This window comes from Eumetopias jubatus, unplaced genomic scaffold, assembly GCF_037043125.1.
Source record: "Eumetopias jubatus isolate StellerSeaLion01/CBP00866 unplaced genomic scaffold, mEumJub1_p1.0 scaffold_1, whole genome shotgun sequence".
Lineage (NCBI taxonomy): Eukaryota > Metazoa > Chordata > Mammalia > Carnivora > Otariidae > Eumetopias > Eumetopias jubatus.
In genome coordinates, this window is record NW_028274807.1 from 14,149,726 (window position 1) to 14,165,619 (window position 15,894).

The window sequence follows — 15,894 nt, forward strand, 5'->3', positions numbered from 1 at the left end:
TTCGTTTCTTGGGGAGAAATTGGAGGAGTCTTCTCTTTGGCCAGGGTGCCAACATGACCCCTCGGGAATGTATGACTCTGTCGCACATCACCCCCAGGCTTACCCACAGTCTTGCCCGGCCTCGTAATTTGTTTGGGAGGATGCTGGCTGCTGGTGAATCAGACTGCCTTCAGCCGTCCTGGCTTGACTGCATCCTTCTGTCCGGGTCTCTGAGCCTCTTGTTTGCTCATCTGGGGCTGAGCCAAGACATTTTTCACGCACCTAGTTATTATGGTTTGCTTATTAGTTTCCGATGGGCTCAATTTGTATCAGTTTTTAATTTATATGTGCCTTTTGTACTGTGTTGGGGCCCAAAATTATATATGCATATACTGCGTTTAATGTTTATTTTATGGATTTTTTTCCCCCAGGAAGGAATAATTGAGTTGGCAGGACATACAGCAGATTTGTTTCAGTAGATCTGGGTTCTAGACTGAATCTACCATTATTTTGTTATGTGAGCCTGAGTGAGTCCCTTAACCCTTCTGACCTCAGATGGGTGAGGGATTAATCAGAACCCCTTCTTACTCTTATGTATGTGGGTCTGCAACTCTTCATGTGTCTGTTGCCTACCCCAGGTCACTTAATATTTTGAGATATGGGCTTATTGTATTTTCCGGTTGAAAATACTCTTCTTTTCTCTGCATCCTCACCAAACATCTGTTGTTTCCTGACTTGTTAATTTTAGCTGTTCTGACTAGTGTGAGGTGGTATCTCATTGTGGTTTTGATTTGTATTTCCCTGATGATGAGTGAGGTTGAACATTTTTTCATGTGTCTGTTGGTCATTTGTATGTCTTCTTTGGAGAAATGTCTATCATGTCTTTTGTGCATTTCTTGACTGGATTTTTTGGGTTTTTTGGATGTTGAGTTTGGTAAGTTCTTTATAGATTTTGGATACTAGCCCTTTATCTGATAAGACATTTGCAAATATCTTCCCCATCCCCTCTTACGTTGTTGGTGGGAATGCAAACTGGTGCGACCCCTCTGGAAGACAGTAAGGAGGTTCCTCAAAGAGTTAAAAGTAGAGCTACCCTATGACCCAGCAATTGCACTATTAGGTATTTATCTAAAATGTACAAACAATGATTCAAAGGGACACATACACCCCAATGTTTATAGTAGAAATGTCCATAATAGCCAAACTATGGAAGAGCCCAGATGTCCACTGACACATGAATGGATAAAGAAGATGTTGTGTGTACACACACACACACACACACACACACACACACACACACACACACACACTGGAATATTACTCGGCCATCAAAAAGAATGAAACCCTGCTATTTGCAACCACGTGGATGGAGCTAGAGGGTATTATGCTAAGCAAAATAAGTCAGAGAAAGACAAATATATGATTTCACTCATAGGTGTAAGAAACAAAACAGATGAACATAGGGGAAGGGAGGGAAAAATAAGATGAAATCAGAGAGGGAGACAAGCCATAGGAGACTCTTAATCATAGGAAACAAACGGAGGGCTGCTGGAGGGGAGGTGGGTAGGGGATGGGGTAGCTGGGTGATGGGCATTAAGGAGGGGACTTGATGAAATGAGCACTGGGTGTTATATGCTACTGATGAATCACAAAAATCTACCTCTCATACAAAAAAGAAAAAAAGAAAAGAAAAAGAAAATACTCTTTGCATATTGGATTTTTGTTTACATTAGGGAAAATGGCACCAAGTGCTCCTAGAGTCCATAAAATCTAATGTCTATGTTCTTAGAAAGGAAACACAAGTGAATTCTCATTTGCATGTCTCCTCTGACATTAGAAGTCATTTAGTTTTCATTGAATCTATGCCTGTTACTAGTAGAGAACTGTGTAAGGTGTCAGGTGTTAGAAACACATCTGTGGGTGTGGTCCTTGTCACTTCACTGTTGCTCCCAGGTGCTAGGTGTGTCCCTTACTGTCGCTTTACCTTGTTCCCACCTACCCCTCCTCCAGTATGTTTTGGTCTGTAAGTTGTGGAATGGTAGTTTCCAGTGTTTTAATATAAAATAAAAATCAAAACCCTCAATAACAAAAACGAGTAACTAATATGTTGGTTGTCCTTGGTGAGTGCCAAGGGCCTGTGTGTCTCACTGTGGTGATCCTCATGAGGGGGCTTGCTGCTTCCCCACAATAGGGACTTGAGGAAGGGCTCAACAGGTCTATGACCCCTGAGTCTTAGAAGGCCCCCCATGCTCCAATCTGGTACATAACTGGTATCTGGACTATATTTCTCTCCATGACCAAAATAGCAATATCAACGTGAAAAGCTTGAAAACATATAAAACACTAACATGGTTGGTTGCTTATTTCCTGACTGAAAATTGTGTTTGTACAATTGGGGGCCCTTTACCATTTAGGGAAAGTGTTGGGTATGTGCCCTATATGAAGCCCGTTAACCCATGTAACCCCATGGATTGTCAGTAGGCATTGATTTCAACTTCCCATTTTACTGAAAGGGAAGCCAGGTGGCTTGCTCTAAGTTATTCCTCTGGTGGTTGGTGGAGCGGGGACTCGGACAAGGCCTTATTTCACATCCTTGCTTCTCCCTTGACCAAAGGAGGCCTCCTCAGTGGGACTGCTCCCTGAGCCCCAGTGGGAGACGCTCCCTGGGGGCTATATTGAGGACCGTAAGGCTATCCTGACTCCACACATTCTTTGGAGAGAAGGCAGGACTGAAATTAGAGCTTGACTTCCTGTCTTCTTACATTAGTTGTTCAGCACGACCGCGCTTTTAGTGCCAATAATAATTATTATTGTTTATTGCTGCTGAGCAGAGAGGTGTCTAAAAGAGCCCACACCAGGAAAAACCCAGATGCTCTCGCCCCCACGAACCACATGTACGTCTTGTGCAAGGCTCACAGGGCCCTTGGCACCAGCCGCCTCACTGTGTGTGTGGGCAGGACAGCATCTGGCCCCATATGGTTGATTGCGAGTCAGTGTGTGAAGGGTTCATGGACTTTTCCTTTGGCTTCTTTGTTACCTTTATCCTCAGGTTGCACTTCCTGCCTTTTCCCCCTTTCCCTTCCAGTTCCAAGCATGGCTTCAGTTATAAGTATGAGAGCCACCAGTGAGTCCTGAAACTCTTGACTCTGGTGTGTTCCGTAAAACGTTGTTGTGTGAGCACTTGTCATTTGGGGCACTGAAAGCAATGGGAGTTTTAAAATCGTGGGAACACATGATTGGAAGATAGAACTAGGAAGCGAGGGAATATTAAGTGGGCTGTTATCACTTAAATAGTTGAGGAAACCGAAGCCTCTGGATTATAAGGGACTTGCCACACATTCAGTCCCTGCAGGGTATTCTGGATCCGGATGGTATTTAAAGGCTATAAGAAGTTTCTTGGCCTCTTTTTGACAGACTTTATATTCTTCAGGATTACTTCTGCTTCTTTTGTTAGGCGTTCAGTTTTCAGATGGAGAAAACTCTGTTCAAAGTCACTAAGTTTGCTTGGTGCGAGGTTTAATTTTAAGTTTTAAAACATTTTTGCGTCAAATCAAATTGAATGGGGATCTGCACTTGAAGACATCGTCTGAAAGGTCGAGCCTCGCTTTTTCTCTCGGAGAGAAGGAAGGCTTCGTCCAGGGGTGAGTCAAGGGTTTTCACACATGTCAGCGTTCTTGGTGAGCCTCAGATCACCAAGCAAAAGGGTGGGTGGGATGGATCCATATTTAGACTTTTGGTCCGTTTCAAATGTGAACAATTGATTCTGGCAATCAGTTCGGTAGCCAACCGCAAAATGTCTTCATAAAAAAGCTTTTGAATTTCTATAGCGATACCGTATGACTAACGGGATCTGGATTTGGATCTGCAGTGATGCTGTGTGTGTGGGGGGTCATCTCTTTGGACACAGATCATCAACACCCCTGTTGGGCTTCACCTAACTTGAGGAGGAGAATGCTCTTTTTCTCTAGCTTTGCTGCTGTTTGCTCTTGTGAGGTGACATAGGTGACGGCAGGGTTGATGTGGGTACTTGTTTGCCTCGCGCCTGGGAACCCACCTCAGCTGTCTATGTGAGCTGGGAAAGGTGGCGAGAGGCAAGCTCCTTTGCAGGAGTTGTTGTCAAAATCTTGGACCTTGGCAACCCTTTCTCTGTTAAGCCGTCCTGATCTTTGATCCAGTTGGCTCTGAAGACCCTTGGACAGAAATCCAGAAGAGTCTTGCTTAAGGAAGGCATTGGTGTTGTTGAGAACACAATTTGAAAGGAATTTTACAAGTCAGCTGTTGTAGGTCAAACTTATAAAACAGCAAGATAAAGCCTGAATTAAAATCTTTGGGGAAGGGGCGCCTGGGTGGCTCAGTCGTTAAGCGTCTGCCTTTGGCTCAGGTCATGATTTCAGGATCCTGGGATCGAGCCCCGCATCGGGCTCCCTGCTCAGCGGGGAGCCTGCTTCTCCCTCCCCCGCTCCCCCTGCTTGTGTTCCCTCTCTTGCTGTGTCTCTCTCTGTCAAATAAATAAATAAAATCTTAAAAAAAAAAAAATCTTTGGGGAAAATAAACTCTCCATAGTTTTTTGTTTCTGAGCATCAGTTCAACTGACAAAGGGAAAGAGAAGCTGTCTGACCCTTTCTGAGTTTTCCTCCACATACCAAAGGTTTTCCAACATATATTTATTTATTCATTATATGGGCTTCTATCTCTGTAGCTAGCTCTTGTGTAAATATCCATGACCAGGACAAATACCTTATAAGGGTGTCATGGCTTCGAGTTTTTCCAAAATATTTTTGCATAAATCTTTTTATCTGTGGTAACGTCTGATTATTTTTGTAACTCGTGTCATTTAACACTGTCCCCTGCTTTATTTAGCCTGATCTTGGAAAATGGTTAAGCACAAAAGTCAGCTGGGCTCCCTCTACTGGTTGCATTTCTTTGGAACAGAAACACTGAACATTCCTGATTAAGTTACTTCTTTTGGTGGGACTCATAACTGTGCTCACATTTTCTTTTCCTGAATTCGTATGGCTTTTAAGAAGCAAGACTAATGGCATTTAGAGCTGCAGGTAAAGAAGCTGGTGACATAACGAGGGATAGGGCGTCCTCCTTCCTGCCCATTTGTACAGGGGCGTGCAGAGGGGATTCCCAGCCTGGCGTCCTTCATTCCTTGATGCCAAGAGCAGTTCCCCTGTGAGGCTGGTGGCCACTGCCTGAGGACCTCTTGGTCTCACCTGTACCAGGTGTTTTGCAATCTGTCAGCCACTGAATGAAACCAACAGGTTTTCTATGTGCTTACAGTTTGTTCAGGCTCTTGAACTCAGGGTGCCCTGCGGATTCCTCCAGAAGCTGCTATAGGAGAGTCTTTATTTACTGGCCTGAGAGATGGGCAATGAGGTGAAGACAGATTCCGTTGCATCCACGTGCATTTATCACATACCGACCATCCTTGGCTCCGAGGGAGTTCAAGGGGAGCAAACCCACTGTCCCGTGCCCCGTTCTGAGAAACAGTAAGCAACAGGAACAAGACTTGTCCCGGCATTCTAGAGCTCAAAGAAACACTTCTTAGGTAATGATGAGGCCAGAAAACCTGTAGAGAAGATGTTTTCACTTTGTAGGTCCTTTACCCTACCAGGTAGACACGGTGGGGTTTGCATCTTTTTTCCTGTAAGTGATTTGTAACTTTCTTTTCGATAAGCCGTAATGAGGTTAAACATCCTTCCTGTTCTCAGTGGAGTGTCTCCAGCTCAAGACTGTCAATGGAGAAATGAGTCTGGTAGCTGCGATAAGCCTTGCTTTGTCCGTTCACAACCCCTACCCTGTCTCCTCCCCCCAGACGTGCTATCTGTGATTCTAAAGCTGATACCCTCACCTTACGTCAACTTCCTCCCCACCCCCTTCTTCATTATTTCCATCTAAATTTGACACAGGTCCTTAGCTTCATGAGTGCATAGGCTTGAGGCTGTGCCTCCAACCCCTGAATGCTTTCCTGCTTCTGCCTCCAGTGCCCACTAGCTCTGATCCCACGCAGGTGGTCCAGCCATCAGATGCTGCACAGTGGAAGAGGAGGAGAAATGCTCTTCTATGTCCTTATAAGACCCCAGAGAGTCTCTTCCTGATGTTGATGCTTATATATGGAATGAAAAAATTCAGTGACTGTCGATTGTGAAGCCTGTCTCCCAGGGCTTCTCGTTAGCCAGCAGTACTGGCATTTGGGGGCTGGATCATTCTTTGTTTTAGGAGGCTTTCCCATGCAGCATCTGTGTCTTCTGCCTGCTCGATGCCGAGAGCTTCCCCAAGTTGTGACGACCAAAAATGTCTTCACTATTGTTGAATGTTCCCACTGGGCAGAGTTACTTCCTGTTAAAGACCACTGCTGATTTCGTGTATCCCGTCTCTTCATTCTGCTCCTTCAGAATTCTCCATGGACATTCTTTTGTTCATTTGCATTCTTCTTTTAACAAATAGCTATGAATTTTCTACTCATGCCGGCCTCTATGCAAGGTACTAGGAATATAAAGATGAGCTAGGCATCTCCTTCTTCATGTTCATATATGTATGAGAATATATATATGAGTCAGTTGTGAATGTATCATGGTTTCCACTATTTTGTGTTTTATCATTTATTATCTTGAAAGTTCCCTTTTCTGAATGTTGCTCCCAGCCTACAACTCTGGTAGGCGGTTGAGTAATTAGGACTTCTTTAATGAATGTTGTGTTTCTGTTTCTGTAGCCTGGGTCTTTGAGGAAAGTCCTTGCAGTGTGGGTCAGTATCCTTGGCTTTGACACAGCTATTAACCTTGTAAAATGATAATGCTCTATTAATCTATCAATTTCATCCATGAACGCTTCAACTGTTACAGATATGGCCTCCACTTGTCATTCCAGATCTCCGATTTTCTTATGTTGTGATTTCCTTCATTTTCTTTAACCAGCCACCTGACGCTTCATTTAACGTGTGTGGTCATTTTTTTAGTGTTATTTAACGAAACTTCTGTTTCGGAACCAAGGTCAGGTCTAGCGAAGGGATGATCATTGGATTGCTTTTGGGTGGACTCTGAAGTTAGCTTGCGTCCTTTAGAATCTCAGAAACTGTGGTACGAATATTGCTCATGGAAAATCAAGTTTATGGCAGCTGTTTTTCTAGGGGGAGGAAGAGGAGGACATATTTCAGGGGGGAGTTTACAGATGGCTCCAACTATGTTGGTAATTTTAATTTTTTTGCTGCATAATGGATACTTGAGGGTTCACTATCTGATTTTCAAATATATTTTTGCATGTCTGAACTATTTTGTGGCAAGTTTTGTAACACAGCTTTTTGTTTTTCCGTCCCCCACTCTTTTTAAGTAGACGTTGAGGAATTAGGTTTCTACTGGCTAACCCGCCCACATTCCTACCTGTGCAGAGGGGGTACTGTGCACTTATTTAAGATTTCTAGCTTTTTAAATTAAAAAAAAAAAAAGAGGCCCTGCCTTCTTGCCCTGTACTGCCACCAAAAAAAAAAAAAAAAAAAAAAGTGACAGGCACTTAAGCTTTCTGCAGGGCGACCAGGTTCATCTGTGAGATGGTTCAGGTCTGTTAGGAATAAGTTTTCCCCAAGGTTGTGAGGAGCCCAGAGCTGGGACTCTCTGAGCGGCCCGCGGCCAGAGTTCTTGGTCTTGGAAACGCCAAGGGGAGAATTAAATTGGGGAAGGAGGTGGAGACGAGGGAGGTGACGGTGGGTGGGGAGGAGCGACAAACCCTCTCCAGCACACCCAAATGACCAGATTCCTCGCTGCACGAAACTTCGCAAGTTACGCCCACTCCCTCTGCACGGAGCCGGGGAAGGAGGCTGCTTCCTCATTTCTGTTACTGGAAGTTGGGAGATGTGAGGCAAGACGGGGAAGCATGTGCGCCTTGCTGAGCAGCGGTGAGCGTTCATTTCAAGCCCATTCTTTCTACCGCCGCCTTTCTTTGTGTTGGGTGGTTGAGGGCACGCAGCCCAGGTGGCTGTGGCCGAGGAGTGGCCGGCGGGAGGGGGACCTGCGCGCCCGGAGCCCCGCGGAATCGATGAGCCGCGTCTCCACGCTGGGCTGGGGCACCCCGGGGGCGCCGCCCGTGTGCGTTCTGGCTCCAGGGTGAAGGGTTGGGGCGTTGCGAGCCCTTCACCTTTGCCCCTTTGCCTTCCGTATCCAGGGATCCTAAGGGGTAGGGCGGGAGGGAGGCTGCCCGATCAGGTTACCCACCAGAGGTGTCCCCATGGTCCCCGCGGTCCGGCTGCGCGGTCTGTAATCACAGGTCACTGCTGTTGAAGATGAAGCCCCTGAAAAGCTTGGGGTTCAATTTCCGAGGGAATGTTCTGAAGCTGAGGCGCTCGGACAGCCTCCTGGGTCAGGTTGGGAATTCTATAGGGAGGCATCAGAAGTCTTGGGTTTCTCATTAATTTTGTGTCTGATTCAGTTCACTGCAAGACGTCCTAGCTATTGAGGTGTTATTGGTGTATCTGGAACTTTTTTGAAATTAGCACATTTTTCGGTGGCAGCTGCTTTATCTCCGGGTCAATTGCCTAAGTCAGATTTGGGTGGAGTGGGGAGAGGAAGTTTGTTGGGTGGAGGCCGGCACCCCGGTTAGGATCGTTGCAAGTGACGCTTCATATATGTTCCAGCAAACGATGAACTTGGCCAAAGGTAAAGACATTCTTGCAGACAATTTTTAGCTTTTATTTGAAACCCCTTTTAGAGCTTTGTGGTATTTGCTCACCGCAGTGGGGGTCCGATGGAGGCTTTGGGGCTAATTTACGTGTTTCACCTCTTTTCTATCCAGTCAACAGGTTAGTACAGAGCAGTGGGAGCTGTGTGTGTGTGTGTGTGTGTGTGTGTGTGTGTGTTGTAAGCTAAGCCTTCATATGAATTTTTAGGGAATTGTCTTATTTTTAGGGCACCTTCACGGAGGTAAAGAAATGTGCGGCTGTTACCGTGTCATTTTATAGGTGTTTCTCCCAGATCTGGGGTGGGTGCAATTAGGAGGGTGTGAAGAGCTGGTTTTTATTGTCTTCCTGATACCAGAATGGCACAGCCTAGCTTTCTCAGTGCACCTTCCACTTGAACTTTGGGGTCAGGGGACAAGGTGCTGTGGCCATAGTTTTACTTAGTTTGCTTTCACCTTCCAGCTTCCCCGAGGTTAGTGAGACAGAAGTAAAATGAAATGACTTTTAAGCCAAAGCAGACGCGTCCCAGGGAAGAACAACAGGTTCAGGCTGTTGCATGGTCCAGGCTGTTACAATGGCCAGAGTCCTGTGTTCTGGCTCCTTGAGGATCAAGACAGAACATGGCATGCAGATGTGAACTTGATGCTGACATAAAGTGTGTGGTCCGCTTCCCCCACCCCCAAGAAGGGCTGTAGCAACTCACTCAACAGGAAAGACAACCAAACTGGATCTTGTGATAGTGCTGGTGAAACTGACTAATAGATCCTTGCTCACATGGAGTTTTATGGAACAATAATCCTTAGCCAGAGAAAGGGACTATATTATTCATGAAGGTATATAGACATCGTCACATGGGACTGTTTCATGCAGACGTTGAAAATTGGATGAATTCTGCTATATGAATTAGGTAGTCTCAGGTAGGTGTGAGAGAATATTACAGTTTCTGTATCATTATTTTTTTCTTAAGGTCTCCTTACTTTCCCATGAATATCCTGGTTTGACTCTGATTTTTTTTCGAAGTTACAGATTCAATTTGTTTAACAGAAATAGGGTCATTAAAATTATCTTGTTTAAGTAGTTTTTTTATAGGAAGTTTCCTATTTCATGTAAATTTTAAAATTTATTGGCGTAAAGTTGCACAAAATATCCTTTTATAATATTTTAAAAGACTAGAAACGTTTCCTTTTCCTTTTCCTTTCTTTTCTTTTCTTTTTTTTTTAGGGTGGGCGGGGGCAGAGAGGGAGAGAGAAGCTTAAGCAGGCTCAACACCCAACATGGCCTAGATCTCACGACCCTGAGATCATGTCCTGAGCCGAGATCACGAGTCAGACGCTTAACTGACTGAGCCACCCAAGCGCCCCGAAATGTTTCCTTTTTTATTCTTAGCATTGGTTATTTGTGCTTTTCTTCTTCTTGATCAGTCTTGCTAATTGCTATTAACAATTTTATTGGCATTTGGAAGAACGAACTTTGGTTTTTGTATTTTAAATGAAACAAAAACACTGCCTCCTTTCTTAAGTTTACATGCATTTTAAAAGTCCTGTGCTGTGGAACACTGTCAAAAAAGATTTTAAGAGCCTTTAAAACTAGGTAACTGAGTCTTCTAGCTGTAAGAAGGCAGACATTATGTATTTATTTTATGTGTCTTTGAAATAATGTTTCTCGGTTTTACTAAAACATACCTTGTTTTCTTGAGTATCCGACACAGTGGATCAAATTGTTTTAAGTTGGTTTTTTTATCTTCACTGGGGCACACCCTGTGAAATTGTTTTGGAAACAGCCAGCTAGAATTTACATAAGATTTACTGGTAATTTAATGTGAATTGTAGGTGCTTTCAACTTACTTGACAATACAGATTTACTTTGTACTAGAGCAGAACAAATTTGCTGTAATGACTGAAGAAGAAAGTTTCGTTTTTGTTCCTATGTAATGCATGAGTCTTGGCATTTTAACGATTTCTCAGAAAATCTGAGTTTGTGACAGTTTAAGGACAAGAACTTTAGAGTCAGAAGGAGCTGGATCTGAATTCTTTTTGCTATTTTTAGAGTTTCTTTTAAGTAATCTCTACATCCAGGGTGGGGCTCGAACTCATGACCCTGAGATCTAAGAGCTGCAGCATGCTCTACACACTGAGCCAGCCAGGTGCCCCTGGATCTGAATTCTTGCTCTTGCCACTTTTAGCCCTAAAATTGCCTAACCCCTCTGCGCTTACATGTCCCCTCCTGTGAGGTAGAAATAATGAAAACTACATAAGGGGCTGTTGGTGAAATTTCTTATTTTTTTTTTAAGATTTATTTATTTATTATTTAGAGAGAGTGTGCGTGTGCGTAAGAGCTGAGGGAGCATCCTCAAGCAGACTCCCTGTTGAGCTCTGAGCTTGGGGTTCAGGCTCAAGACCCTGAGATCATGATCTGAGCTGAAATCGGGAGTCGGACTGAGCCACCCAGGCGCCCTCCCTTGTGGGATTTCTACATGTGAATTGGAACAAATCAGGCACTTATCATTGTCGCACATTGCGTGTTTCCCCGTCCTGCCCTTTCTGGTTATACTTCTAACCTCACAACTTCTCTCAGTGCTGTCCTTCCAGAAATGTGAAAGGTTATTGCAGCAGAATAAAACAGAGCCACTCCGGGGCGCCTGGGGGGCTCAGTCGTTAAGCGTCTGCCTTCGGCTCAAGTCATGACCCCAGGGTCCTGGGATCGAGCCCCGCATCGGGCTCCCTGCTCCCCGGGAAGCCAGCTTCTCCCTCTCCCACTCCCCCTGCTTGTGTTCCCTCTCTCGCTGTGTCTGTGTCTGTCAAATAAATAAATAAAATCTTTAAAAACAAAAACAAAAACAACAAAGCCACTTCTCCCATCTGTTCTCTCTTCATTAGGGGGGGTTATCAGGGTCGCTTTCCATATTTTCAGTATTTTCATCTTATTATCCAAGTTGATTGGTGGTATACTGGCTATATATTTTTCCACTCCAATTTTTACCTTGTCTTCCTGGGATTATTATTTTTTTCTTCAGTTTATCTCACTTCCTTGAGGGTCTTACTGCTCTATTATTTCCTTCCTTCCTTCCTTCCTTCCTTCCTTCCTTCCTTCCTTCCTTCCTTCCTTCTTTCTTCCCTCCCTCCCTCCCTCTGTCCCCTCTCCCTTCCTTTCTAGAAATGAAATGAGTATGCAGCTCAAAACTTGGCAGAGACTGGGATGTAAGTTAGTGGGGTTATTTCTGTGAAGGCAAAGTTTGTTAGATTTAGTTATTCCAGAACTCTCGTTACTCCAGAAAAGATGCTCAACAACACTATTCATTGGGGAAATGCAAATCAAAACTACAATGGGACCCCACCATCTCACTACCCAAAAGACAAGAAATAACAAGTGTTAGGCTGTGTGAGAAAAGGGAAGCCCCGTGCACAGTTGGTGGGAATGTCAACTGGGAGGCAGGCGGTGCTGATGATAACCGTATCTGTTTTTGATCGCCATTGCATTTTTCTGAGAATGTTTTTGCAGCACCGAAAGTTCCTTGGTACTTTGGGGGAAGTGTGGATTGTTGAATGCCATGGCTGACCTCAAAACCAAGAAGGGAAATGAGAAGTATGGGGCGGAGAAGGTTTGGCTGGGTAATATTCCTCCACAGAGGAATATGGCATTATTGAAGTCATCCAACTTTAAGCTGTTTGTTCTCCCTGGGGTCTGTCAATTGAAAAGGTCCTGGGGAATATATGGCATCATTAGCGAATGTTTCTTTATGTGTCTAATAGCACAAGGGGTGGAACGGGGGAAGGGAAGGGGTTGTCAGCTGGGGGAAGGCTTTGCAGTGCTCTGCGCATATCATTCACTGCTCTGCCCAAGGAGTGAGTCTTGGTTTACATTTTGTGTAGGAATCTGCATCATCTGGGAAGTGATTTTTGAAGACAGCAGGTTGCCTAACTAACTGCCTTGGGTCTGGCCCGTCCGCTCTGACCCGGTGTGCTGAGTAACTCTGCGGCTGTTAATACTGGTTAGGGTTTTTATGAGTGGGGAACAAGGTGTATAGTCTTCGTCAGTGTTTTGCAACACCACTCCTCCAGTTTATTTTGATTCTGTTGCTTGAAAACAGGTATTAGCCTGGCCTTCACTGGTAAAATTTGGGCGGGGGAGTGGGGGAGAGATCATGGCTTTTGGAAAGTTTTACTCGTTTAACAGTTAGGGGGGGATTTGTGAGGTCTTGTAGTGAAGCACAGAGCCTCATGTGATACCTTGGAATTGTACGCCTCAGTGTTTGAGATTTCCGACTTCTGTAAATTCAGAGATTTTTGTGGGCAAGAATAACCATGGCCAAAGTGCTCTCTACAAAGCCGTGGTTGAATAAGGGCCTGGTAAATACTTCTTTGCTTATTAAGATACTAATACTGAATAGTAATTTATTGAGTGTCTACAGCACACCCAGTGCTTTTCCTGTGTCATCTCAGTAATGTTTCAGAGGATGATCCTGCCTCTAGAAGTATGTAAAAAAATGAGCACAAAACCCATTATTTTCCTGTGTCTGCTCTTGTAGGTAGAACCAGTGTGGACTGAGGCCCACCTTTCTAGACCCGAAAGCCAGGAGGAGAGGAGGGTTGGTACCATGGGGTGTGAAACTCTGAATCCTAGTCTCTTACCTAGGATGTGAGCAGCCCCTCCGGATGGCACGTTTGGAGATCTTGAGAGAAGCCTCTTCTGTGTGGGACGGGGTAAGTGGGGCATTTGCACAACGCTGGGAAGGGAGGACTCAAAAACTTTTAAAGTCTTTATTGTCTTAGGACCCTGCTCAGATCGTCCTGTCTGGGGCCAACAGGAAGTTCATTATCTGTGACTGCCGTTTCCTGGAAACAGGCTTTGCTCACTTGCCTTTGAAATAGATTTCCCGGGAACCCGTTGTTGGGTCATGCCATGGACAAGCCAGGCCTCCGGGCTTGCGGAAGGGGGTGAAGCGGTGCATCCCATGTCAGGGTCACCGTGGGCTGGGTCCGCCCCTTGTGAATGACCGCTGAGTTGCCTTGATTCCTTGTGCTTTGACTCATGAGGAAGAAGATTCCCACTGATTCTCATATTATAGTGTCTCAGACACTTCACAGGGTAATGACCCACCCTCCCACCTTTGTCTTCCGCGCATCTCTTTTGCCTGCCCTTGTGATACCCAGAAAGGAGAAGAAGGAATTGTTTCGGAGTGCAGCAGGGGAAGCTTGGTATCAGAATGCGCTTTTTCTGGGGCTGTTGGATGTGAGATCATGTTCCTTTTTTTTTTTTTTTTTTTTGATTTTATTTATTTATTTGAGAGAGAGAGAGAGAACAGGAGTGGGGGGCGGGGAGGGGAGGGGAAGCAGGCTCCCTCCCCCTGAGCCGGGAGCCAGATGCAGGGTGGATCCCAGGACCCCGGGATCATGACCTGAGCTGAAGGCAGACACTTAACCAACCCCACTGAGCCACCCAGGCGCCCTGAGATCAGGTTACTTTTAACAGGCAGGGCGAACCTTTGTCTAAACGGGGAGGTAGGCTTGGTTCTTGGGGAGTGTTGCAGGGAGGCCTCACTGCTGTGCTCAGATTGGGGTCTTCATGGTATGATAGCCAAGCAGCTTCCCGCTGGAAGGATCAAGTTGGTAAACGTGCAACATTACAGGCACTCAGGGCAAAGAAGTAATGCTACCTCCCGGTGGGGCGTGAGTCAGCAAGAAGGGTTGTGTGTACTTCACTTTCCCTCCTGCCAGGTGGGGACACTGGCATGTCAATCCTCATTTACTTCCTCAGCAGGGAATGATTTAGACCAAAAGGGCCTTTATAACTAAACAGTTGCAATTATGCTTTTCAGGTTTGCCTTCCTCTCATGAACAAACCCACCAGAGCCTTGTCATTAGGTAGCATGCTGCCCTATTTTCACCCTTCCTCAGGTTTGGGTAGGAGGCTGGCCTCTCCAGAATCTGAACAAAATACTTGACTACCGACTTGGTGGAGAGGAGGAATCACAGATGTTTCCTGAAGCACCATCCCGCGAGGTGTTTTCTTCCGACATTGCTGTACCAAGAGCACTTAGCCTGAGACCTACCCTTTTATCAGATTTTTAAATGCACAACCCCAGTGTGAGTCGCTCTAGACTCTCCTGTAGTGGCTCTCCAGAACGTAGTCATCCCACGGAACTGAAATAACGTCCCTGATGATTAGCCACTTCCCATCGCCCCACCGACCGGCTCCTGGCAAGCACCCTACTGCTTCCGTGAGTTAGACGGTTGGAGAGTCCTCATACACGTGGAATCCTGTGGCCTTTGTCTTTCTGTGACTAGCTTCTTTCTTTCTTTTTTTAAAAAGATTTTATGTATGTGATTGTGAGAGAGAGCGCAAGTGAGTGAGAGAGCAGGGGGAGGGGCAGAAGGAGAGGGAGAAGCAGGCTCCCCGCTGAGCAAGGAGCCCGATGCGGGGCTCCATCCCAGGACCCCGGGATCATGACCTGAGCCGAAGGCAGACGCTTAACCGACTGAGCCCCCCAGGCGCCCCGGTGACTAGCTTATTTCACGCAGCAGGATGTTCTCAGGGTTCTTCATCCATGTTGTCCCAATACCACAGGGCCTCCTTTTTAAAGGCTGACTAATACTCCGTTGTGCAGCTACCCTGCGTTTTCTCCCCATTCATCTGGCGCGGTATGCGCAGGTGGAGTTTGCATTTTGGCGGTTGTGACTTGCGCTGCAGCAAACACGGGGGTGCTAATAGCTCTTTGAGATAGGCTTTCATTTCTTTCCCATGGAAAATACCCGGCCGTGGGCTTGCGGGATCATAGGGTAGTGCGATCTGTAGTTTTCTGAGCAGCCCCCATGCGGCGTTGTCTAGCGGCTGCGCGCTTCCCTGCCGCCGCCCGCGCCCCTGCGCAGGCCCTGCGGTGCGGGGCTTGCTGAGACTGGTGGTTCAGGTCCCACCTGTTGCTCCGGAACCCTACCAACAGCCTCGGCCCCTCCTTTCTCTGCGTGCGGCCTGGAGACCTCCCTCTCAGTATTTACATTACCTGGTATTACCATAATCGGGTTAGTTGCCTTTTTCAGGACGCAAAAAATGACAGAAATGATAACAGTACAATAATGGCAAAACCGCAGTGAGCCTCTGGTAGCGCAGGCTGTCCCCTGGGACTCACTTACCTCTCCTGCGCATTTGCCCCCCTTCCTCCTGCTTTCACTGCCCTGCAGCTCCTTCTGTGCTAGAGGGCTGCCCAGGGGGCCTGAGCCTCCTTCCCCTGCAAGGAACCCCTGTTCCTC

General features: G+C 46.0%; 1 protein-coding gene across 4 annotated transcripts in view; it reads left to right on the forward strand.

Moving 5' to 3' along the window:
• Positions 1-7,768: 7,768 nt before the first annotated feature.
• The window catches only part of TIAM1 (TIAM Rac1 associated GEF 1), a 193,032-nt gene continuing 184,906 nt past the window's right edge, over positions 7,769-15,894 (forward strand). For 3 of the 4 annotated variants that reach the window (XM_028114412.2, XM_028114443.2, XM_028114452.2), the window contains exons 1-2: positions 7,806-7,873; positions 13,176-13,350. The gene's annotated coding sequence lies outside the window, so the exon portion shown is untranslated. Of the gene's footprint in view, positions 7,874-13,175; positions 13,351-15,894 lie in introns of all 4 variants that reach the window. The other variant, XM_028114430.2, reaches the window with a different exon arrangement.